Source organism: Furipterus horrens, unplaced genomic scaffold (genome assembly GCF_987537825.1).
Source record: "Furipterus horrens unplaced genomic scaffold, mFurHor1.1.pri manual_scaffold_10, whole genome shotgun sequence".
Lineage (NCBI taxonomy): Eukaryota > Metazoa > Chordata > Mammalia > Chiroptera > Furipteridae > Furipterus > Furipterus horrens.
In genome coordinates, this window is record NW_028327180.1 from 99469467 (window position 1) to 99495679 (window position 26213).

The window sequence follows — 26213 nt, forward strand, 5'->3', positions numbered from 1 at the left end:
TCTGTGTCCCCACCCAGAAGTGACCCCCCACTCTCCTGACCTAGGGAACACCCAGCATCTCTACTGGCCTCGGTTTCCTTATCTGTAGGACAAAGTTTCTGAGCCTATCAAAGGGAGGCATGGGTCATACAAAATGCTGTCTAGGGAACACCTGGCCGATGGAAAGCTCTGTCCAAATGGCAGATACCGATAGCCAGCCTGAGGTCACAGAGGCAAGGAGGGCTAGCCCACGGCTGTGTCACAGTTTTGAATGTGGGAGGCGGGGCACTGACAGAAATGGGGGTGCTCAGAGAGGCAAGAACCTTCCGCTCCTTCATCAGGAAAGCGAGTGGCCACCTCACAGAACTGGTCATTCATTCGATCAACAAACCTTTACTGAGCTGCTGCCTGTACCAGGCACTGGGGTTACAGGGGCCGGCTCTCCCCGGGCTCTGCCCAGTGGGGGAGTCAGTCAACAGGGAGACGAATGATGGCCCAATGACAAGAGTGCGGTGGAAAAAGGAAAGTAGAAAGATGACCAGCTGCGACTAGGAGGGTAGCTTGTCAGGCAGAAAAGTCAGCGACAGGCCTCTCTGAGAGGGAGGCGAGCTCTGTCTTCCCGCCGGAATGGTCAGCACACGCAGAGAGGGCAGCAAAGGCCCGGGGGCCGAGGCCAGAGGAGCGCCCTGAACGGCTTTAAAAGGGGGGTGGGGGTAGAGAAGTGCAGCTGCAGAGGGAAAGGGCCAGCGTATGTGGGACGCTGAGGAGGACGAGATGGGGTGTCTGCTGATGGCGGGGCTGGGAGTGAGTGTCCGGGGCCGCACTGGCTTAGGAAAGCGTGTTTCAGTGCAGGAACCCCTCGGAGAGAAGGGGGAGACCAGCACAGCTTCTGCCTGAACACTCCCTGGCAAGGAGCCACTCCGGAGGGCGGGCACCCCAGGGAGACCTGGAGGCAACTCCCAGAGGCCTCCTGGTGCCCCACGACAGGTCCCAGAGCCGACAGCTCCCTGTCCTTGGGTTCTCTCACTTTGATTTCACCACTGCTCTGTGTGGGAGCCAACAGGGAGTCAACCCCTTCCCCAGACCACAAAGCTGAAGCTCCAAGACCTTAGGAAGCGGGACCCTTCCCTACGGCGGGAGGAGGCCAGAGGACCGGTGAGGCGCGGAGGGACCCAGGCGCCGCCCTCTCCGCCTCACTAGCTGTGTGACTGCGGGCAAGTGACTCCCCCTCTGAGGCTCAGTTCCCTCATCCGCAAAGGGAACCTTCCGGCCCCCGAGAAAAGGAAAGGGGTCTTTCAGATGCCGGACACTTACTGAACACGTGCTGTACGCCACCACGTTTTATCCTCACAGCCAACCTGTGGACTCACTCCCAGGGACAGGGACCTGCCCTCAGAGCTGCCACGTTCCTCTTCACCGGCTGCTCTGAAAGCCCTTGCTGCCTGGCCTTTCTCGGGACCCACCACCCCACGCCTGTAAAGTGGGCCTTCCTCCTCCTCCGTCTGAAAAGGTGGCTTTTGCGCCACTTCCCTGCAGGGCTACTGGTTGACCTACTGCCTGGCCACTGGCAGGCCCCAGAGCAGCCGGGCTGGCTCCTCTGCAGGCCCAGCGGGGGCGCCTTAAGCAAGTCCCCCAACCTCTCTGAGCCTCGGCATCCTCATACATAACACAGGGAGGATACTTCTTATCTTAGGGGGCATCGAGGGGAATCAATGAGGCAATCGCAGCAAGGCCACGGAATGGAGACTCCGGATGGGACCGAGTCCCAACCAGAGAGACTGCGCTGTGAGGGGCTTCGGTGTCAGCGCTGGGGCTGAGCTCCGCCCAGGCCACGCGAGGCCACAGCGAGCACTTTCTGAGCAGGGGAGTGATATGATACGCGGAGTATTTTGGGAAGCTTCCTCTGGCAGCACAGCCCAGGTTGGGTTGGAGAAGCTGTACGGAGGAGTGTGAGCGGTGTTTATGCCTGGGAGACGCTTGCCAACCAGGCCCCCGCCTTCCCAGCCCTCCAGCATCTGAGGCACTCTGAGAGCGAGGGCTGGGTCCCGGGCCTCTTCGTCCCTTTCCCAGAGGGGTCCGCGGCCGCAGGGCCATCCGCACGCTCCAGGGAAGCTCAGACGGCTCCTGCCCCGAGCGCGTCAGCCCCTTGGCAATCACACAACGCTTTCTGGCCCGTCCCCTGCGGCCGCGTCCTCCAGCTCAGAGCAGCAGCTAGAGCCGCTGGGGTTTGGACCCAGGCCAGGTCCACAGCCCCTCCAGGCAGAGGCAGATACTCCAGAGGAAATGGCCCAGGCCCCAGAGCTCTGTCCCTCACACGGGCATCCTCTGCCCTCACTCAGTCCAGGTCAGGATTAGAGAGTCCCTCTGCCCCAGGAGGAGCACATGCAGTTTGCCCAGGTCACAGACAGGCCCTGTGACTTGGTACCGATGGCAACCGTTCACCCCCACTTCCCCAGACCTGCTCTGAGCGGGGGAACAGAAGGCCATGGCAACCATTGTGGAGGAGAGGCTGCTGCCGGCCCTGCCAAGGACCCCCGTCCCTGCGGTTGCCAAGGCCTCCTGACACTCAGTTAATAATCACTATCGCTGCTTATTCACTCAACAAAAGGCCTCCAGCGTTTGCTCTGCGCCAGGCCCTGCGGCCCACAGGCTGGCGCTGAAGGTGGGAAGGTGCGGGGCAGGAGGCGCCGTGACGGCAGCAGACATCCGGGGGACTCAGGACGGCCTCCTCGAGCCCACCACACCCGCTCAGAGAGCGGAGGGATGGGGAGCACAGGGTGGCCAGCCACGGGGCTGGGCAGGGAAACGGGAGGAGTGTCCCAGGGTGGACAGAGGCGGAGACGTGACGAGGGGCCAGGCACACGCCTGCTGCGGTCAGGAAGCCTGGGCGACACAGTGCAGGGCCGTCTGGCTGGAGACGAGAGGCGGCCAAGGTCGTGGGAGGCAGCCAGGCACAGAGACAGGAACCAATGAAGTGTTTTGGGGGGAAGTGCAGGCAATTAGGGGGTCAGGGAGGCATGGGGCGAGTAAGACCCTGGAGGGTTGCAGAGACCCTGTCCACCAGGTCGAGAGAGGGGGTTTCATTTGCCCTCCTGCAATGGGGTCACTCTGCTCAGACCTGGGGAGGGGGCACAGGTGAGACCAGAGTCCAGCAGGAAGTCCAGCTGGGTGCTGAGGGTCAGATCACGTGGGGCGGCCCGGTGACAACTTGGATGGTAGGTGATGGCAGTGATGACTCTGAGGGGCCATGTGGGCAGGGTAATGACACTGGCTTCAGTCTCCTCAGACCCACCAGCTTCTAACGCCCTGCTGAGCCCTCAGCTGCTGGGGCCCATGACCCCACCCCAGGACCACAGGGAGCACTCGTGTGCCTTTGGGCAAGTTACTGAACCCCCTCTTTCCTCAGTTTCTTCATCTATAAAGTAAGAGCGTCTGTCATCTGCTGGTAAATGGTAGGGCTGAGATCTGAACCCCTGGCCATTGGCCCTGGAGCGTGTATTATAAGTCACCTTGCTGCGTTTTTGCTCAGGAAGTCTCTTGATTGTCTTTTTTGTGCCCCAGAGGGTGTTACAGGGGCGTGGGATGGGGGGTGTCCAGCGGGGGGAGGGGACACGGCAGTGAACAGGGACGATGAGGCTCCCCGCTCCTGGAGATTTTTTCTAGTTAGAGAGACAAGCAATTACACAGAGTAACGAGCTAAGGGACTGACACACTCACTTAAATAGATCAAAAGAGGGAAGGTTTCCTTGGGGAGGGGACGTGCAAGCCCCAAAGCGGATACCAGGAAGGAGCCAGCGGGTCAGGCGGTGTGGAAAGGCGGAGGGAACCGCCAGGGCGGGAGGGGGCTTTGGGTCCTGCGCTAAGCGTCGCGGTTTTGTCCTAACTAACGGGGGCTTCAGACAGAAGCGTGCCGGGATCTAACTTGCGTTTCTTCGAATTCCTGCTGCGGGAGGATGCTGGGGTGTGTGTGTTCTAATGCCAACCGGTGTCACCGTGCGCGCCGTAACACCATGCACGTTTCAGATGGTGTCGACCGAGAACAGCCGCCAGCCTGCTTGTTTGGGCAGTGCCAACCTGTCCGTTGTCACCAGCCACCTCCTGTTGGGGGTTTGCGACTCAAAGCGATGCCCCTCGCCGTCTAGCAGGCCGGCCATCCTTGGGCGAGAAGAGAGGCGCTGCGCTTGCGGCCCCCACAGCAGGGCGTGACGGTGGGTTTCCGAGCCCTGGAGCCCAGTCCACGTCTTCTAGGACTAGTGCTACAAATGCCCAGGATCCTCCTTGGGCCGAGACTCATTTATCCCTCACATCGTGGTCACTGTAAAGGACCTGGGCCATCAAGATGAAGTTAGACCCTGGCCAAGACACCAGCACTTCCCACGTCATGAACCTCAGAACGCTCCCCCCCCCCCCCCCCGCTCGGTGTTCCACGTGGAAAGGTTCCGTGATCAAATCAGCACTAGAAGTGCCACACCTGGGTCACCTCTCTGAGACTCATAACCCACAAGAGCGCATGAAGGGTCCTGGGAAGTCCTGCAGGGAAAAACCTGTGTGGCTTCATTTACCCCAGCTGGCCGAGGGCCCCTATCCACAGCGCCCCTGCTAATGCCCGTGCCAGCCACGCCCAGCGGAGGAAGGAGGGGTGCCGGCTGTTCTGAGCGGGGTCAGAGCTGCACGGTCAGAGCTGAGCTCACAGAGGGTCTGGGTCAGCCTCAGGCGGGGATGAGGACTGGCCGAGGGAGCCAGGCTGAGGCGGGCCACGGAGGAGGGGCTGGCGTGGCCCGAGGAAGTGCCGCGGGCAGAGGCGGGAGGGAGGGAGCAGATGGCCCGGTGTGAGTAGTCAAGACTTGGACCTGGACACGTCCGCGCTGAGGAACCTGGGACAAGGCAGAGCCACCACCGCCGACAGCTCTAGTGGGAGATGGGAGAACCCAGTTCCGGGTCCTTGGATGGGGGGAGCCCGTGGGTAGGCGGCTGGGCCACTCTGAATCCAGGCGCCTGTTTGCCTGTCTCCCTGAGGATGCTCTCCGGTCAGGAGGCCCGAGAGGTCCCACACCCCGTCTTCCCTGACTGAGCCGACCCTGTGGTTTGAGTCGGGGAGCCCCTCAATAAGACACCCCAAGGCCGCCCTTTCCTTCAGTGAGCATTTGTCACATGCACGCTGGGCAGCGCCTGGGAAGTGACTGCCTTCTCAGAGATAAGCAGCTGTGCCAGGTCACCAGGCAGCGAAATAAGGGCCATCGCGCAGCCCGCACAAAGTCCCAGTGAGGCAGGGACCGGCTCCACCTGGAGAGGCGACTTGTGTCCTGCGTCACAATCAGTCGTGAGAGGATGACAGGCATCCGGGCAGAGGCCACCGTGGCTCAAAGCGCAGAGGAGGGCTTGGCAAAAGGCGTGACGTCACCTCGCGGCCTGGACCTCAGCTTCCCCCCCGTGAAATGGGTGTAATGACCCCATTGCAGCCTCCTCTGCAGGGTCCACAGCGAAGAGCCTGTGGACACTCCCTCACCCACTTGCCAGACCCTGTCAAGCCCTGTGTAGCCACAGGGACCATAAAGACAAGTCACCCTGGAGCCCAAGGTGGGCTCCTTCATGCCACCAGCATAGGGTACCTGTTTTTTGTCCTCCGGCACTTGGGAGGAGGTTACTTTCGGCAAAGCTGGGGCCGCACTCAGCTCCCAGGGCCCAGGTTCCAGATGTGCACACCTGGCAGCTGAGCATAGGTCCCGGCGCACGTCTGAGGCTCTTCGGGCCGCTGGAGAAGAAGCAGATGTATTTTGACAAGGCTGTCACAGCTTCTGCAACGCCCCGAGTCCAAATAAGCCCTCTCTTGGGCAGCCCCTGGGACGGGCTATTTCTGCATGTCATTTCTTTTCTCCACGTGGGGGGCTGAGCGACCACGCCACCAGCTAAAAACAGAAGCTGCCTCAGCTGCAGCCCACAGCACCCCCCTCACGCAGGCATCCGCGGGCAACCTGTCATGAACTTAGAAAGCCTTCCGCGTGGGCTCGCACTCCGATGATTTCCCTCGAGGGCAGGCAGCCCGAGCCCAGGAAGGCTCCGGTAACCTTTCCATCCGGAGGGCTACCCATCATAAAAATAAGCCTGTACATGTGTACAAAGATTTACCAGGGACAAACTCCTCTCTCGCTCATACAGTAACTTGGGAAGGAAGCTGCTCCTGCTCCCACTTTAAAGATGAGCAAACTGAGGTGAGCCGGCCCTGGAGGGCATGAGAGAGAGATCTGAGTCCCAGGTAGATCCTCTAGGGGAAGAGAGGAGCCTGGGAGAGGACGCGGAATGGTGGCAAACGCGGCGGCGCACAGAATTTCTAACTTTGATCAGGTCAAGATCAAAGGGCAGAAAGGCACGTGCCCAAGTCCCTGCTCACGGTGCCAGGCACCGTGCAAAGTCACGGACACCTGGCCTCTCATTTTAACCTTCCAAACAGCGCCAGGAATAGCCAGCGTCCTCCCCACTTTCTAGACGGGGAAACTGAAAACGAGAAGAACAGAGCGCCTTCCCTTTTGGCTGCCCGGTGAGCCGTTTCAGCCTGGGTTCTTGCACTCGGGGCCCTGCTACAAGGACCCGGCCTCCTTGGCGCTGGAGGAGCTGAGTCGGAGGAGGGCCCAGGTGGGAGGGCCCCAGAGACAGCAGGGTGGGCGCTTCGGGAGTCTGCTGGCTTCTCCAGAGCACAAGCCTCAGAACCCGGTGTCTGTAGGTGGTTCAGCAGGTACCACTTTAAATAGCAAGTCGAACGCTGAGGATTTATTCCTTGTTTCCCGTCCTCTTTCCATGCTTCAGTGGAGTCCATGAGAAAGGCTCGGGCTGGCGCCCGTGGGACGCCACAGGACGGGAGGGCCAGCCTGACGCAGGGCCAGAGCTGGGCCGGACAGAGCTGGACACCCGCTAGCACTTCCTTTTCATTGCGTCTCTGGGCTTCACCCTCTCTGATAGCAAGTGACATTGGTTTTCCTGCGTGAAGTGGCAAGATGAGGTTTCCTTTTTAAATGAACGCAGTGAAGGGTTTTATTTCTGCAAGTGAATGAGATCAGAGGGCGATGCTAAATAAATAGCAGAGGTGGCGTTCAATGTGGCGAAACCACGCAGGTGCCGTCGCAGGGAGGGGGGTGGGTGCTGGCGGCCTCACTTCCGGGCTGGCCTGCCCCCAGCCCCGCAGGGCAGCACCAGAGGCTCAGAGGGGCGCAGTGCCTTACCCCAGGTCACACAGCCAGGAAGTGCCGAGGCCAGGGTAGGGACCAGGCTCTCCAGCTCTGCGCCTGGCGCCCCAGCCCCACTCCCTTGCTCTAAGCCTCCTCCTTTCTCCTCACTGTGCATCCCGCCGTTGACCGTCAGACTGAAGACTCCTTTCCTTTCCACAGGGCACAGCCAGGCATCTGTCTGCTGGGTCCGCCTGCTAGTGCCCCATCAGCTGTTCTGCTGCTTTTACTGCCTCCCAACCCAGCCCCGCAGCCCCTCGTTAAAGACACTGGGGGAAACAGCCCTGCTCTGATTGCATGAGCCAGAACCCCAGCTCCAGCTGGAGAAGCGAAAGAGCCCCCATAACCGCTCTGAGCCTCAGTGTGTCCTTAAGTGTAATGAGGTCACCACGGTACTTGCACAGACTGCGGACGTGAGGACCCAGCGTGGCAATGCCTGCCAAGCCTTAGAGCCACGCCTGGCAGGCAGTAAGTGCTCGTTATTAGTAATGTTTCTTGTACTGTGTTTCCACGACTCAAAGGATGATGGTGGGAGACACTGCCTCTGTCTTCAAAGACCTCGCTGTCTAGGAGGGAAGCCATCCGTATGCATGCAAAGATAAGTAAGCGTCCGAGATCACAGGCACCTACAGACGGCAGCACAGTGTTAGCGCGCTGCAGCAGTGCCGCCAAACAGATGTGCCTGGTCCAGGGCCACCGTGGGAGCCAAGAGACCGCGCAGCTCGTTTGCTCAGCTAACAGCTACCAGGTGCCCACCGAGGGCCCGGCGCTGTGCCAGACATCGGCGCCGCAACAATGGCGAAACAGACGCCATCTCTGCCCCCCGTGGGACTCCCACCCGCGGAAAAGACAAACCTAGAACAGATCACTGGAGCTCGGCCGCACTAAGAAGGAAAAGTACATTGTGCCACAAAAATGTCTACCAGGAAACAGCTCAGTCTGAAAGTGCAGACAGGGAAGGCTCCTTCCCCGAGGAAGCTGGGTTCAAAGGGGGTGAGAGTAGAAGCTAGGAGAGCCGTTGGGGGGACCTGGAGAGGCAACGGCACAAAGAGATGCTGGAGTGGGGGGCTGTAAAACCAGTCTCGTAACCTAAGGCAGACGGCTAATCCCAGCCTGCGACATACTAGCTGTGACGCCGGAGCCAACATAATAAACCTCTCTGAGCCTCAGTCCTCTCATCTGCATAATGGGCACCCTGTCAGCTACCTCCCTGGACTAAACGTAATAAATTACACGGAGTAGTTAGCACAGTGCCATTCAATCCTATTTTATTCTAATTCTTTTTATTCATTGATTTTAGAGAGAAAGAGAAACATTAGTTTGTTGTTCCACTTATTTATGCATTCATTGGTTGATTCCTGTATGTGCCCTGACCAGGGATTGAACCCGCAACTTTGGCGTATTGGGACAATGCTCCAACCCACTGAGCTACCCAACCTGGGCCAGCCAATCCTATTTTAGATGCGAGTGATAGAACAATCAATGAAAATGGTTTAAGGGGGGCAAGGGGGGACTGTATTAGTTCATAGAACTGAAAAGAATCCAGGGCAGAGTCTGGACTTCAGGAAGCGCTTGGTCTAGAAGGTACGCGACGTCATTAGGGCTTAGTCCTCTCTCTGCCTGTCACTTCTGTTTTTCTCTGGCCTGTCTTCTGCCTTAGACAGGCTCTTTCCACTCCGCAACCTTTCAGCTCAAGACTCACACTTTCTCAGCTCGGGAACTCCAACAGAAGGAGGATGTCTCTGGTGTTTCCAGAATAAGCTCCCGGGCTGATTCTCCCTGGACCAGCCCGAGTCACATGTCTATCCTTAAATCCTGGGCCCGGGTTACGTGCCAATCCCTAGAGCGTGAGGGGAAGAGGACCGGGGGATTCTATCCAAACCATATGGCCAGAGAGTGAGGGGAGGGTGGATCCCCAAAGGAACAATAAGGTGTAGTACAGAAGCAGCTCCAGGACAACGCACGTCACCACAGCAAAGACCCAGGGACAGAGGCGGTGGTGCTGCCGGCGCTGGCGGGGCCCTGACAGTGCTGAATAGTCAGTGTCTTCTCTCCCGGCACCCAGCCGCGGACTGGGCCCCGTCTCTCATTCAGACGCCCTGGGCCCAGCAGAGCAGAGACGTGGGTGCAGACCCCAGGGCCAGACAGCCTGGGTGCAGATCCTCAGTGGCCCCTTCTAGCTGTGTGACCTTGACAATTTCCTGTCCTTTCTCTGCCTCTTTCATCATCTGTGAAATAGGCACAAAACCAATGCTCCTGTCACAAGGCTGCTGTGCAGCCTAACCACGGCAGGACGCCCGGGGCACAGAGACCAGCAGCCAGCCCCGGGCAGCCCCGTCAGCCAGCTCCTGTCACCTTCATCCTCCCACAGGCTCGCATGTCAGGGATCGCGCTGACTCAAAGCCCCTGCCCACTTCTTCCATGACCACCAGCCAACGCCAGTGAAAGGTCCTTCCACTGGAATGAAATCAGAAGTAATTACACAACTTTGGGGCAGCAGGAGCTCTGAGTGCATCCTGCAGCCTGGGAGTCAGCCTGAGTTGGAAAGAACTCTTAGGAGGGGGCGTCAGACCCCATTCTCCATAGGACCAGTTTCCTGCCATGCCGTCTCCAAGGAGCCCAGCAGTGTCCCTGCCTGTCACCGGCAGGCATCCGGGTGTGTGGATCCTGCCTGCCCCCAGGAACACCTCGGAGGCAGGACCAGCTAGAGAAGGAAAAGAGGCTGAGGGAAGGAAGAAGAGAGGGAACTATTTCATTAACCACCCAGCGTGTACCCCGCACTCGGCTGGGCACCTGCGTACGAGTCCTCATGTGATCTCCATAGTCCTCATGTTCCATCCCCCGCGCTTCAGGGGAGGAAACTGAGTCTCAGAAAGGTAAAGTGATTTGCCTGAGGTCGCCCAGCTGCGGAACAGCGGAGCCGGGGCCCCCCCAGGCCTTCAGATGCCACGTGGCAGCTCCGGCCACGCCCCCCGCTGAGCCGAGCCAAGAGCCTAACAACCCTCGGCAAGTCCACAGGGAGCGCAGGTTTCCAAGGAGGAGGAGGAGTGTTGGGAACACGCAGTTATTTACAGGGTGTAGTGTGGGTTGTCGCATGACAGAGGGAGACGTGCTGAGGTGAGGAGGGAGTGGGAGATGCTGGGTCCTCGGTTTCCTCACCTACAGAACAGAGAGGAGTGTGCCAGCCTCCCGGGGAGAGGGAGCCCATGGGCGAACGCAGCGCACATGCCGGGCCACAAGCGCTGGGGGGTGGGGTGGGGGGGGAGGGGAGGCAGGGTGGCTGTGGCCTCCCTCGGAAGGAGGGGACGGACCCCCGGAACTGTGGGCCTCAGTTTCCCCAGGAGTGAGGGAGCAACATGTCTGAATCCTTAACAGAGGTTCTCAGTTCTCAAAACAATGGCAATTGGCTAAAGAAATTTGCAATTGAGGTCAGAGAACTCGGGACTGAGAGCCACAGGAGTCAACCAGGGACTCTCTGCAGGCTTGGCTTGCCACTTCAAACCTCCCTACGGACAGCCCCCACCCAAGTTCAGTAACTCGCAGGCCTCTCACCATCCCACCTCTCTGACCTGGCAGGGTCAGCATCAACGGGGAGCCTTTTCTACCCCTAAACCTGAAGGGCAAGGAGGAAGCGGTCGCCCAGTCTGCAGAGGATGGATGTGTGGGAAGGACCACTTGACAGGAGTGGTGGCCTTTGGCCGAGGGGTGCTCTGATCCTGTTCTCTTCCTGCCTCCGGTCCCTGCTGACATAACACAACCAGAAGCCTGAGGACAAAGGGAGCCACTGATGAGCCACCTGGGCCCGCCTGGCACCAAGGAGGGTGGGGAGGGGGTGCGTGGATCTGGGGGAGCCCAGAAGATCACCTCCCGCCTGTGCCATGGGGACCTCTGTGACACTCCCGCTCGCTCTTCCCACCACAGTGAAGTCGTGTTGAAATGCTGGCGTCAGAAGCTGACACAGAAGCTCCTCCCTCTTCCAGCCGCTGCCCAGTGTAGCCTGACCGTGACAGCGATAAACAGAACAAAACAAAACCACGAGAGAAATGTCTGAGAAGCTGCTGGAAGGAAAAAGGCATCTTTAGGAAAATCTCTTAAAACGGATCCTTAGGATCCAGAAGCCCATTTGGAGCAGTGAGGTCTAAGATGATGCAGTCCAAAGACACCCTGAAAGTCGCCTTGAAAAGGGCTGTACGGCCACAAAGCAGTGGTCTTTCAAGTCCACAGACTGGAAGGAGGGGAGATTTAGGGCCGGCGAGGTGCCCGATGATCCCAGCTCGGGGACGGGGCTGAGAGGAGGGACATCCGGAACCTCTGAGGAAGCCTCGGCCTCCGCGTTCACTCGGGAAAACCTCAAGGAAATTCCTGCCACCAAATTGTCCTTCAGAAGTGGGGGCGCGAAGGCACTGCTCTGGCAGACGAACGTCCCAATTCCAGCTGACAAACGAGATACAGACAAATCGCCAGGCGCGGATGGCACCAGCCCAGGAATGCTGATGCCACTCGAGGGTGAAATTGCAGAGCTGTTGGCTGCAAACATGTGCCATTTCGAGGGGACGTGGATGGAGGAAGTGGGACCTGTGGGCATGAAGTCAGGGCTCTGGCCACGAGCCCTTCTCTCCCTTAAGTCAGAACAACCTCGGGGACCACGAAGCCTAGGAGGCAGCTTAGAGACAGGAAACTGAGGCCAGGGCGATCAGCTCCTTCCTGGAACGTGAGATGATCAAACAGGGGGTCCTTCCAGGGCCGGGGCCTGGGTGGTTAGTTTTCTGAAGCGGGGGGCCCACAGCTCCAGAGGTCAGGTTCCAACAGGTCTCTCTCAGGTGGCAGAGACAGAAACCTCATTCGGAAGAACTTAAGTGGACAGGTGGCATTTATTGGCCACGTGGGCCGATGAGCCTTCAAGGCACACTGAGATGGGGGGCCCTCAAACGCCATCATCACACATGGCTCCTTCCATTCTCTTGGCTCGGTCCTTCTCTGCGCTGGCATCGACCTCAGGCAGGCTCTCCCCAAGGGGTAGCCAAAAGGTCCAGCTGCTCAGGCCCACGTGCTGCCAGTCCCATAGAAACGGAAAGCCGCTTTCCCATTGGTTCCAGCTAAAGTCCCAGGGCTGACTCTCATGGGCTTAACTCATGCCATTTTTTCATCCCTGTGCCAATCCCAGAGGCCGGAGCTAATAGCGTTCTGATTGGCTGGCTATGGGTCTCATGCCCCCCATGGAAGTGGGGTGTGGAGTCCGCCCTAATCAGACCATAAAGCCTGGGAGTTGGGGAGGATGGGGATTCCAGAGATACCAAACATGCCAAAATCATATGTCACCACAGTAAATGCCAACAAACATCCCAATGGCAAAACGCCACAGTGACGGGGCTGAAGCATGGAAGGAAATCATGGGGTTGTGGGGACGGGCCAGGAACGCAGATAAAGGGAACAGTAAGATTTAAACAAGGACATCAGCACAACTACTGTGGTCTGTGGTCCAGCAAGGGCCTAGGTCTGCATGTCTCACCCCAAGATGGGCACCTCAAGGCACGTGGACCAGAACAAGCCATGTCAACCCCAAGTAGGCAGGGCAAGGCCATGCACGGACTTCACCTCTGGAAATATCTGTTGAGCGTTCATAGTACAGAGGCCCTGGGGTTAATATTAGGGATTCGAGGATGAGCAAGACATAGTCCTTGCCCTCAGGCAGCTGACGATCCAATGGGAGAAGACGACCAGGGAGGTATACTTAATAAAGGGATAAAAATAACATCAGAGGTGCTGCGTGCTCTGAAGCAGGGAGGGCTCCGTGGGGGACAGGGTGGTCGTGGGGAACAGGCTGGCGCAGGAGGCAGAGCGGGACCCAGGGAGGCCCTTGTGGGTCTGGCCTTGATGCCATAGCCCATGGTGAGTCGTTGAAGGCTGCTGAGCCGGGCAGCGGCACAAGCAGGAAGAAGCCTCCTGCTCTTAATGGAGCCAGACAAAGCCAGAGGACAGTCACAGAGACGATCAAAGGGCTGAACACAGGCCTGTAGAGGAAGACAGAAGAGCGAGGAGGGGAAAGATGAAGGCCAAAGGAGCCTTGATCAAAGGCAGGCAGAGGCGCACAGCACTTCCCGGCGCAGGGCAGGGGCAGGGATGGGGCTGTCCCATGGAGACAAAGAGAATAATGCTTTGTTCACCTCCCATCAGGAAAGGTGACTGTCACACACACAGAAAAACGTTATTTATATAACTATGAGCCCCCCGCCGAGAGGGGGTGTAGGCGGGTAGTGGGGGATAAGTCACTAACAAAGAGGTTCTGGTGGAGTCCAGAGGGACAGTCATCAAGGACCGCGGAGGCAGTGGGGTGTCCGGGGATGCTCCTCCTCATTCTTTAAACAGCCGCTTCCTGAGGGCCTGCTTAGAGCCCGGGCTCCCCTAGGCCCTGAGCCCAGAGACGTGAAGCCCCTCTGTCATAGCCACCTTCTGAAAGGACGGGCCCCCTGTGCGTGCACCCGGGCAGCATCTGCTTCCCTTGCCAGACGGGAATTTGCCTATTTTTTCACTGTGGTACCCCAGCACCTAGAGTAGATGCTCAGTTCGTGTTTGAGTCAAGGGCTTCCCTCCGCCCTGGGGAGCCCGTTTCCCAGAAGGGATTCCCCTATGCTTCAGCTAAACCCTGGCGGTCAAAGTAGAAGTTTACCAAGCAATCGGAGCAGACAAGGCCACTTCTCCCGCAGGAGCAGACGGCGCGGGCAAAGGCTCAGAAGTGCCAGGTGACGTGCGTGTGGGAGCAACGGGAAGCACAGGTGGCCACTGGGAGCCGGAGAGAGAGCTCAGGGTCTGCTCCCGCGCGTCCCTAAAGGCGGGTTGGAAGGCTTTGAACTTTCTCCTGAAGGTGATGGGAAAACAATTAAAGGATTTAAAGGCAAGTATTTTTGTGTCAGTTAAGAGCCTTTTTGTTGCAAGTAAAAGAAAAGTCTTAAAATGGCTTTAGCAGGAACAAAAGGGAAGAGGTGGTTACTGGCTCAGAAGAACGATGAGGCCTGGCAGCGCTGTGGGCACAGCTTGATCCGAGGTATAAACAATGTCATCAGGCTGGGGGTGCTCACTCTCCTGTTCCTGGCTCCGCAGGCTCTGAGCTGGTTTCCGTTCTGAGGCTCCATGTGGCGGCTCCTGGGAACCCCAAGTCACGTCACGGCGGAGCTAAAAGAAGAATCTGTTTCTCTTAGCTGAAGCCAAGCTCCCAGAATTGGGTCTCTCTGGCCCTGACTGGGCTGCTTTGGGTCCTGCACCTCTCCCGGGACTAATCCAGGAGCCAGGGCACCATGTGCTCAGTGGCTTAGCCCAGGTCACGTGATCCACCCGTGAGTTCAAGTGAGGCACACAGACTGGTCCCTCCAAAGCTGATGCCACGTGAGGGAGGAGTGGGTGCGAGGTGGCAAAATAAGCTGTGACCACCGCGTGGCGGAAGGAGGAGGACGATGCAATCAGACCGTGTTGGGAAAGCGATGGTGCTCCTGCGGCTCTGGAGGCCCATCTGAAGGCAGGAGCAGGAGGAGCAGGAGCAATGGGTAGGTGGCTGGTGAAGAACCAGGCTGAGCCCCACTGAGCAGAAGCGAGCGCAGGGCTGCCACAGAGGGGACTTCTTCTTGAAATCCTTAGAACATAGTTCCAGGGCCCTGACCTACTGCTCCCATCACTTCTAAGCATCTTCAGACCTAGAGCACCCAACCCCATGAAGGACCAGCCTGAAGCAAAGTCCCCAGGCAGGTACCCCTGGCAGAATCACCCAAACCCTGGGGCAAATTGCCCGGAAGCTGCAGACCCAGGCTCAGCTTCCAAAAACCCGCCAAATCGCCCTCTGGAAACGTGGCCACCCTACAGAGACCACCAAGTTCAAATACCGGTGCCGCTGTTTCCTGAACAAGGTGCTCACCCTCTATGAGCCTGAATGTCCACCCGAATGTACAGTGGACGAGACGACATCTAAGGTAACGAAGGCCCCGGAGCGGGGCATCAAGCACACAAACAGTCAGCGAAGACTCCTTCCTCGTCGGCCCTTCCAGCTTTGCCCTGACTTCGTCTTCCCGAGGCGGCTCCCGGCCCTTGTTTGTCTGCCGGAGGAAAGGCGGTTTTGCTTTACTTTGTTTTTCCGCCCGAAAGAAACAGCTGGAGGCTGAGCAGCAAAGAACAGCTGTTTCTAGATTTGTGGGTGGACAAGTCCTCTGTTCCCAGCCTGAAGCCTAAGCCCCCTCTCGGCTTCCTTCAGGCGATTTCCATTTGGGAACACAACATCCCGGTCTCTTGGGCGCCCGGGAGGAAGCGTGAAGATGAAGAAACATCCCCCCATTTCCCTCTAAGTTTCAAATTCCTTTCTTTCAAATTTCAGCGTGAACGCAGGAAAATCATGAGGCAGGTTTTGACCAAGAGGGTCACAGAGGGAGGCTCTGTCTCATGGTCACGCTGCCCCCGACTCCAGAAGAAACCCCTGCCTGGCTCGGGGGTGGGAGGGAAAGAGAACTAATGCGAGCTGAGACCGCGCCGCAGTGTGCTAAACATTATCTTATCTGAGCCTCACAATTGCCCTGGAGGGTCGGAACCGTCCCCCCATTTGGCTGAGGAAACTGAGTCTTGGAGAAAAGCTGCGCCGTCTGGAAGGGGCGGAGGTCTGCTGAGAAGGAGCCCGCGTCTCTCTGTGGCCTGGGCCCAGCCAGTCTGCTCCACGGGGCCTCTCAGGTGCCTGGGACAGCCCCCGGGGACGGCCACCCTGGCCCGTCCCTGCTCTGGGCTCCCAGCCCCATCTGGCTTGCAAGCTGTGTGTATTTGCTTCTGCGCCTCAGTGCTGCCTCTCCACGAGGACAGCGCTCAGCGCTCTGTGTTCTCGTCCCCTGTCTGTGCGTCTCTCCCCCACTCCCTTCTGAGGACTTCCAGCCAGAGGCCCCAGAGGGAAAGGATCTTCCTGAGCATGTGAATCGGTCCGTGTGTTCTCTCTCTATGGAGTATTTGCATCTCTTGCAGCAGAATGAAGGGGGAAGACAGGAACTCTGAAACTTCTTATACATCTCTGCCCAGGAGAGTTCCTGGCAGGTCACAGTCCAACCCCCCCATACGTGTCTGATAAATGAATAATTGCGTGAGAAACACCTGCGACCCCAGGTTGTAATGCAGCTGAGAGGGCTGACATCTGTAACATCCCTAGAACAAGGCATGGCCTACTGGTAGTGTTTTAAGAAGGATGGAACGGTATGCTGGGTTATAACTGGGATGGACTATTCTCCAGGGGTTAAAGGTTTCATCAAGTTGCTGAGTGGCATTGAGAAAGTCTCGTCCCCTTCCCATACCTCTGTTTCCCCATCTGTAAAAGGAGGGCACTGGGTTAAATGACTAGAAAGGTACCTTTTCTCTGCTGCCTTTTTATGCATGTGTTCCCTCTCCTCCCTTCACTCCACTCCTCCCCCCACCAACACACACACACGCACACACACGCACACACCATGGGCCTGCCTATCAGTCTCCAAGATCAAGTTCTGCGGCCCCCCATTGCGCCCTCTCTCGCTTTCATTTCCTTCAGCAGAAGCTCCAGGGCTTATTAACCTCTCTTGTCTGTGTTCCTCGGATATGCCTGCCTGCTGCAGGGAAACAACAATAATGCCCCTGATATTCACTTTACCAACGAGCAAGATCTGCTTTGTTGGCCAGGGCGTGCGGGTGTGCGGGCCCCGACTGGAGAGGAGAAGTCAGTGTCAGCTCACGCGCTCCCCGAGTGCAGGGGCTCTGCCAGCCGCCTTTGCACCAGGATGGAGAGAACATTTATGTTCACGCTGTGGAGGCAGCACTGCAAAGGACAGGGGAGGAACGTCTTCCCGTCCAAAAGCAGCAGCAAGGCTAAAAAAGGAATATTCCCCCAAGACCAGGAACAAAATCACCCTCGGGGTCACTTCCAACTCCATGGTTCTAGACATTAAGATCCACAGAAGTTAAGATTCTAAAGCTGTGAGGGTGTAATGTAATCTAAGCTTCTGTTAATCCCAAAATGTTCTATGATTGCATGACTCAGTATCTTTTATCTATATGATTCAGGTCCAGGGGCATATGATTCTCAGATTCCATTGACCTAGGCAAGGGCTTTCAACCAGTGGGTGTATCAAAAATGCTTGGGGACCTGGTAACCGATTCCTGGGCTCTCAGCTCAGAGATTTTGGTTCAGTCCCTATGGATGAAAACCAAGAACCTTCACTTTTTCCAACAAACCCTCCACCCAGGAGGTTCGAGCATGAGTGGGCCACCCTTGGACACAGAGTGGTCAGAGAGCCTGCCTTTGGAGACTGTGTGACTCTCAGCGTGATTATAAGATGGCCTTTTGCTGATGATTCTAGTGTTCTGCAACTCTGTCACCCTCTTCCCACGTGCCTAAGGAGAGGGCGCTAAGAGGCAGACCCTTTCGGAGCATGGGTTTCACGAGGGGAGAGGAACAAGGGGCTGAGTGCCATCAGGGTAGAGGAACGTTCTGGAAGGGGGCCCTCCTGAGGCCAGAGAGCAAACTGACGCTGCAACCATTGTGCCTGCGTGCGCCCAGGTCTAGCGCTCAAATGAGGAGGCTTGGCGGGTGCACTGGCTGGCTCTGGGGTGACAGGAGCCTCTGGGGCCATTGGGGAATTCCTGATGGACAGGGAGGTCCAACCGCACCCCAGGGATTTGGAAGGGCTGAGGCTGGACAAGGGGATACAGACGTCACAGCCAACAGCTCGAAAAGAACCAGAGGCAAAGGAGGAAGAACTGACCCCCAAAACGCCCTTGCTGTGCTGCACAGAGCGGGAAACTGCAGGCGGGCAGGGCAGACACGAAAATGTGCAGGGTGTCAGGGAAGCTCAAGATAAGCAGGGGCTGACTGTGTGGGCGCTTCCTGCGTGCCGTGGGGGGGCTGGCAGAGGACCACTTTGATGTGCTAATGAGTGCCTGGACCTGGGAGAGGGGGGACAGGACGAAGGGTGGCAGGGGACCTGAGGAGCTGGCAGTAGGACGCTGGGCTGCGGAGGGGCTCGGAGCCAGGGCAGGGCTCTGGGATTGAGAGGGACCCCTCGGGGAGTTCCCCCACGCGCGCACAGGAGTCAGGGTTCAGAGGGGAACCTGGGGCCCTCTTTCTGAGACACGAAAGGAGAAAATGGAGAAGCAGAAAGGGGCAGGAGCTAGCAGGCTGGGCTGCCGTCGGCCTGCCTGGTGGGGGAGCCTGGAAAAGGGGGGTCAGTCGTTCTCACTGACATTCAGCCCACGGGCCTATACACAGGTGATGACACGCTCCTCGGTGCACATATACACGCCCTCTGCCCCACCTAATGGCAGTGGTACATGGGCCCGTCCGCGGGGACACGCACCCGCACGCTCACCCCGCATGGCGGCACCATTTCATCTGACGGTGACGTCCTACCACCTACCTCGTCTCCTGTTGCCAGCAACGGTCACACAGAAACGTCCCCGGGCCTCTGCGCCCGGCACAGCCCGTGTGGACGGCGCCCCCTGCGGTTGTACACAGCACAGCGCGCACGGCCACACACGGCGCCCTTGCCGTCCAGCGGCACCGGCACCCAAGGCACGTTCCGCTGCACCCACCACCCACCTAGCCGCCCCCGCCGCACACAGCCCATACGCTCACACCCGTCACCTCACACGGGAGGGACGTGCCACTGCCACACACACGGCGGCGACAGACCCACACTTGCCCTGCCCGCGCCTGTGGCCCTCCGCACGGACGCGGCCCGCTCCCCACACACGCACAGATGCGCCACTGCTACCCTGTGGCATCCCATGTCAAAGGAGAGTGACTGGGACCCTGACCTCCCACCCTGACAGTGATGGCACCCTGGCCATTGTCGGTGACAAGAGGGAAGCCACCCATCAGATGAGCCAGGTGGCCTAGAGCACTTCCCTGGGCACTGCCCCGCAACTGTTTCTGCCTGGGACACGTGGCCACCCCTCCAAACCTGGCGCAACTCTGCCTCTCCAGGCTCCGGCCAGAACAGCAGGGTGTGGAGCTGGCATCTGCAACCATGAGAGGCTGCCGGCACCCACCGGCGGGGTCGGGCCCAGCCAGCAGGCTCCGGATCAGGGCTGGTGGCCAAGGCCTCCTAGACGCCTCCTCCCCTCCTGCATGGCACCCGGAGTGGCCTTTGGATGGAGACAGTGGCAGGGAAGAAACCGGCTGACCTTTGGACAAGCGCCGTCCTCGCTGGTCACTGCATTTGTGATCTGTGACAGTTGTTGTCTGTCACACACTGTTCCTCGGTCCCCACACAAAGTACTGGCATTAGCTCTCTTGATTGCTTCCTAGTGAACATTCAAGGCATGTACATACCGTTTTAAAAATCTGTTCCAGTCTGGCCCCCTGCCCCAGCCCACGGAGCTCACAAAGGAAAGTGGGAATTCAGCACCAGCCAGAGGAAGACACCTTAAGAAGAGCCATATCCATATTTTTGCAGGTGACTCTCAGAATCTGCCCAGAGAGCAGCCTCTGCACCCACGGGAGGCTGCAGGTGGGGGAGGGGATTCCCGCGGCCGGATTAGAGAGTCAGGAAGGAGACCGAAGGAAATGCTGACAATCCACGTGACATGAGGACCCTGATCCGGGTGTGAAGTCTTTTTTCTTTTTTTTAGTGAAACACTGGAGATAGGAAGGACTGCAAATGTCAATGTAGAAAAATATCTGCGGAGCAAAAGTTACATTTCCATAGGCTGTGGGATGTGTGAGAAGACAGGCAGCCTGGGGCGGTGGGACCCCGAGCTTGGTGTCAGGCAGGCCTGGGCTGGCGTCCTGGCTCTGCCCAAGCCCCACGAATGGACCCAGGCCGTGTCTTCGCCATCTCGAAAACAGGGGGTTGCATGACCTAAAGGAGTGACGTGGTTTATGCAAAGCACCAACGCGAGGCACACTGGGGTCCCGATGGTTGCTATGATTAGTAGTATTATGATCCCTAGGAAATGCTTATAATATTTAGCGGCTTTTCCGCGGTGATAACAGAGTAGTTGGGAACCAAGTCAGGCTGGGAACACTGAACCAGGAGCAAGTACTCATCTCTCCGCTGTCTTTCTTAACAGAAAACACCAATAGCTAACATGTCATGGTGTGTCCCTCATCACTCAACAGGATGAAGCCACCCAGACTGGACTGAGCTGTCCTTGTATTCACCAGTAAGATTTTCTGCAGCGAGACGTGATTCATGTCAGCTCATGCCGCTGTAATAGGCTCATAGATGCTTGGGTTCAAAGGTGGCTTTAGCTGTCCATCCAGGGCCACCCTCCGGGGCTGGGGAGCTCACCACCTCACGTGCGCACACCATACCATGACAGGACGGCTTCAAATGGCAGAAGGCTCTTCCTCTCAGAGCTCCTGTCTGCTCCCCCGACCTTTCCCCTGTCGCCCTAATTCTGCTCTCGGCCCCACTGAAAACAATAGTGCTCCTCTTTCTTTTCAATGGTCATTTATTCATCTAGCAGGCTCATCCTCAGCACCCGCCGTGCCGAGCTCCCGTGCTCTAGGCTGGAATTACAAACTGAGCGAGGCTGGCCGTCCCTTTGAGGCTTCACCCCCCCCTGTAGCATCCCCTCCCCCAGCGGGACACCCTCAGACCTTTCTGCCTTCCCTGTTTGACCCGTCCAGGTGCCCACCACCAAACCACCCCCTTCTCTTCTAAACACACTCGAGCTTATAGAGGCCCATCTTAAACTGTGGTGCCCGGAGCTGAGCTGTTTTTCTGAAAGTTACGGTGGGTTTTTAGCCCACATTGGTTGACAGCCATGTCGAAGGCAATGCCCGTTGTGGAAAAACCCCAACTGTAACCACAGTGCCACCAGCCAGTTCCCATTTACTGAGCTTCCGCTCCAGAAGAACAGAGAGGAGGGAGGAGGGAGGAGAGCTGTGGCTCCTGAAATGGCAGGATTTCAGATCTCCCTGCCCAGAACTCCCCTCAGGCATTTGTGCCAAGTCTAAGTCATTCTAATCAAACAGCCTGCCCTCGTCCCCCCTCCATTCGCGTCTGCCATGGGAAAGAGAATAAAAATCACGAATGAGCGTGCCGCCGGCCCAACATGGTGCTGAACTGGGGACTCAGACAGAAAGGGAGGGCCGTCCCTAAACCAAGCCCCACAGCCTGTCCGGGGAGAGCAGGGATGAGCTGCAGAAAGTGACCCTCCAGGGGAGGCCAAGGGGCCCACCAACGGCCTCCGACTTGTGGGGAGGGGCTTCCCCCCTTCGAAGCCTCTGCTGTGCACACGCGCCAAGGAGCAGCCCCCGCTGGAGCAGAACCATGCCCCCTTCCTCTCCCAGATCCCGTCCTCTGCAGCTCCTGCCGCTCGCTTCTTGGAAGGAAGCCATCCCTCGACAGGAGCAGAAGTCTTTTCCACTCTGACATAACCCTGACTGATGTGCGAACTCCTGCGAATCTTTTAAAGTCCCGGTGCAAGGCCACTCCTCTCCGAAGCCATTTCCCTATACACCTGCCTGGTCCAGGGAAGCCATTTAGAGTCCGAAGATGGCAGGCTGAACGCAAAGGCTCATTACCAAACCGAAATAAAACCAAAAAAGGGTGTGAGAGGAGGAGGAAAGGCCGTGGTGGGGGGAGGGGGCAGGTGTTGCCCTGCCGTCTGGAGTTCCCTTTTCCCCCCTGGGCATAGGAGAGAAAGAAATGGCCTTCTAGAATAAAGCTGTGCAAAGGGTCCCTCATTCTTCACGGGGCAGCAGAGCTAGAAGGGCCCAGACTCGCCCCCGGTCCGTGCAGCGCTGAGCGATCTCCCACCCCTGGGTCCACGTGCAGGGCGCCTTCCCCCCCCCCCCCGCGGCCTTGCCCACCACGCTTGTCAATGTGTCTTGAGTGCTTATGTAGCGGGACACTCGCTGAGAGGCTGCAAAGGTCACCTGATGGCGGTGCCGTCCTGTTCCTCCCAGGCAAGAGGCATGCACACGGAGGAACAGGGACCCCCGAGACGGGGCTCTGCCGCAGGGTGGTGGGAACCCAGAGGAGATCCACCCGGTGGAATCAAGGAGGGCTTCCCTATGGAGGTGACCTTTGAGCTCTGCTGTAAAGGACCCGTCTTTCTCCGCCTCACCCCCACCGCCCCTCGGCGCATGGGGACAGCGAGTCTGTGGTTCTTACAGCGGGGCCGGGACAGGTGGCAACGAGGGGCACCGGCGGGGCGAGGAGGGGCGGGCAGGCCGAGGCGGAGAGCGAAGGGGCGTGGAAGGAGAGGAGCGGGGATGAAACAGGGAGCATGGGAAGGGGAGAGGGAGGGGACGGGGAGAGAGGAGAGAAGCCGGGAGAGCGGGAGGGAGGAGAGGGAAGGGAAGGGCGAGCGGAGAGAGGGGGAGAGAGATTTGAATTTCCCATCTGGAAGGGGAGCGGCGGCGCGTCAGGGCCGGGCCGAGGGGCGTGATTGGAGGGCGCCTCCGGCAGCCGCGGCGGCCCCAGCTCGCCGGGCGGAGTTGCACGCGGCGGGCGCTGGCAGAGCAGAAGGACCCGGCGCGCCGGTCCCGCGGAGCCCCGCAGCGGCTCGGACGGCGGCAGGGAGCGCCAGGTCGGTGCCGGCCGGGGCCGGGAGGGCGGGGCCGGGCTGCGGGCAACAGGGTCCCGGCTCTCCTCTCGGGGCCGCGGGGCAGCCCCGGAGGCTGGGGAGCACTGCTTTCGGGGGCACAGCTCCCCAAGACTGGCCGGGTGGATGAATGGGAGTCCGCGGCGGCAGCGAGCACCCTCCGGGCTGCGCCGGCCGCGGACCCGGAAGGACAGCTCCCTGCACGGGCTCAGCGAGCAGGCTGAGAGGGGGCGAAGCCGACCCCACTGGGAAGAGGCGTAAGCGGGCCCCGGAGCCCCACCCCACCCCCACCCCGGCAGCCCAGCTCCGGGGGAGCCAGGACCGCCCTGAGGGCAAGGGGAGACTCAAGTCTGAACCCGAAGAAGAACTTCCATCTCGCACGGGTGGGGGTGGGGTTCTCGACCTAAGCCACTTAACCGGAGCCCGCCAGGGCCCTCCTCGCCCCCGAGGACGAAGGGGTACAGCTCAGGCTCCTGGAGTGTGTCAGGGCGGCGGGAGGGGGGCAGACACACCAGAGGTGGGAGGGAAAAGAACCTAAACGTCTTTGGGGGGTGGGGGACCAAGGGGACTATTTGTCCTCAGAGGAGCCGAGGTTCGGGCGGCACAGCGAGCTGCCTGGCCGTTCGGAAGGACCTCTTCGGTGCCCTCCCCCGCCCCACTCTGCCCCCTCCCCCGGCAAAGTTTGAGGCCCGGCTGGGTCTTGGGGTTGGAGCTTTGTGTTGGGGGGAGGGGCGCCCTCAGTGGCCATGGAGAGCTGGGGCCGAGCTGCGGGACCCGGGACTTCGAGAGGGGCGCCGGGAGTCCTGACCCTTCTCCTCGGGGGGTCGCAAAGCCCCCACCACTCCTGCTCTTCTGCAGGTGCGGGTGCCCTCCCCCTTCCACTCTCCACTGCCTCTTCCCCTCCCCCAGTGCTTCTCCCTTCCAGGGGGTGGGGTGGGGAGGGGGAGAGGTGGGGGTAGGCAGGCAACCCTCGTCTCTGCCACTGCCATTAGCAGAGGGTGGCAAAAAAGCAAATGAGTGTTGAATTGAGTTGCAGTAAATAGAGCCTGGACTTGAGCCATTAAACACACACACACACAACCACCACAAGGACAATCACTGCAGGTGCCCGAGTCTGTCAGATGGCAGGGGCCCAGTCCCGAAACCGGCCTGAGCTCAGCTGGCAGAGCCTGAGCAGGTGCCTAGGCTACCGTGGGGCTGGGACAGGCTGGGACGTGCTGGGAGGGAGTCAGGGAGGAGACGCTAAGGATGCAGTCCTGGGTCCCGGTGTTCGGAAGGCCAGGAAACCTGGTGCTGCAGCAGCCCTTCCCCACCCCCTTCTCTGCCCAGCATCACCATCACCACCACCAGCACCAGCACCGCCACCCTCCCTGCGCCAGGAGAAGCCAAAGCTGCAGGCAGAAGCGCCGAGGAGCGCCTCCTGGTGGTCCAGCCGAAATCCTCGGCTGCAAGCAACCTGCTGGGCCCGGCGCTCCTGCAGGCAGCGGCACAGTCCCTACCGCACGCCCGCACACACATGCACGCAGACGCACACAGTGCCTGAGTTCAGAGTCCGACCATTCTTTGAACACATACGTGCTCACATACTCGCTGACACAGAACGTTACATTCAATCCAGCAAATACACCCTGAGGCCGGCTCCACCAGGAAGCAGGAGGGGCCACTGGCTCTGGGACAGGAAAAGAGCACAAGACACAGGGGGGAGCCCTGAGGGACGGAAGAGGAAGACACCTAGCTGGACAGAGAGCGTGAGCTGGAGGTAGTCAAGGCCGCCCTAGAATGTACCACGGGTCTCAGAAGAGGAAGACACCCGGAAATGTCATGGGTGGAGTGACGGTTGAGAGGGACCTTTGAAAAGGAATACTGCCGCTTGTGATGACGACGACAGTAATGACAATGATGACTATAACAGCCCATACATACCGAGCCCCTACTGTGTGCCAAACACTGGGCTAAGCGTTTTATCTGCATTATCTCATTTAATGTTCACAACATGCCTTGGGCATAGGTGTTATTTTCTCCGTTTTACACATGAGAAAAGATAAAGTCACCTGCTCAGGGTCATTTATAAGCAGTGGAGCCGGGATTTGAACTGGCAGAGACGAGGTTCAGGGGTTTCAAGGCTGTGGAAACAGCACAAAGACCCCAAGGTCTGGAAGGAACACTGTGTGTTGGGGTGCAGCCGAGCAGGGCCATGTGCAGAGTGGCAAGGAGTGGCAAGGCAGGCTGGTGCTGGACAGTGCAGGGCCTGAAGGGCAGCACAAGGACTCCGACCAGCTTAACGAGGAGGCATGGGGCTGTGGCAGGGGCGTGGGCCTGGGCAGACCTGCCCTTTAGGAAGCGATTGCCGTGTGGAGGGTGGGCGAGAGCTGGGAGAGACATAGGGCTGAAGTTGGTGCCCGAGTCCAGGACCTTGAGGCCCCGACCCAGGCGTCAGCTGCCACAGGAGGGAGGAGGGTGGGAACACAGGACGCACTGCGAACCTACAGTCTCCAGACTCCTTCCTCAGCGCCCCATCCCAGCTCTCACTCACCAGTTCCATGCGTGGCCTTTGTCCGGTCTCTGCCTCCCCAGCCCCCTGAATGCTGTCACAGCAAACGCTGGAGCTTCCTCGTGCCCTGCCACGGCCCCAGCACCCAGAACAATGCCTGGCAGAGAGCAGGGGCTCAGGAAATGCCTGTAGCGTGAGTGAGTGTGCGGGTGAATGAATGAAGGACTTGCTGAGTCTGGCCTTCCGGGCTGAGGCAAGCGGGGCAGGGTGGGGCAGGCAGGGGCGAGATTGCTCCTTGGACACGTTGAATTGAGGTTATCCGTGTGACAATGTACAGCGGAGAGTTAAACGTGCAGGTTTGGGGAGAGAACAGGTGAAGGGAAGAGGGAGGGGGGATGGAGGGGGGAGAGATCCATCTGTGGCTTAAACATGTAAGAGGAGGTGGGATTCCCAAGCGAGGAGGTGGGGGAGGGAGGGGCAGTAGGAAGAAGAGGGGAGGGACTGCCTAATGAATAGCTACACTTAAAAGCCTCAATTTTCAACCTAGGTGCCCTGCGCTGCAAGAATTTTTAAAGCATGCAACACCTGACTATTTAGTCGAGGGCACTGACCTCTTCTCCCTTAGATGGTCAAGTTAAAAAAATGACAATGGCCGACAGGACAATAGCGGTCTGTGAATGAATCAAAATGACACTTCATTTTTTGTCAGATTGGCAAAAGATATATTTTTTGGTGTGCCGCAGAATTTTAGTAATTAGGTGTGCCACGGGATGAAAACGGTTGAAAGTCCGTTTTAAAGGAAAGGAGCCAGCAAAGGTGAGAGAAAGGACCTGTCTGATAGGAAGACCGTAAGAGTGCAGGGTCACGGAATCCAGAAGGTTCAAGAAGGCAAAAAAAAAGGGGGGGGGGCACCCATAGGGGTCATCCTCAGCGTCCGATGCTACTACAGAGGGGTGGAGGAGGAGGAGGGCTGGAAAAACACC

General features: G+C 58.7%; 1 protein-coding gene across 2 annotated transcripts in view; it reads left to right on the top strand.

Moving 5' to 3' along the window:
- Positions 1-26213, top strand: part of CPLX2 (complexin 2) — a 62553-nt gene that overhangs the window by 31442 nt on the left and 4898 nt on the right. The window contains exon 1 of one of the 2 annotated variants that reach the window (XM_090289858.1): positions 22498-22724. The exons of the other annotated variant lie outside the window; for it this stretch is intronic. The gene's annotated coding sequence lies outside the window, so the exon portion shown is untranslated. Of the gene's footprint in view, positions 1-22497; positions 22725-26213 lie in introns of those variants that run through there. 2 annotated transcript variants of the gene reach the window in all.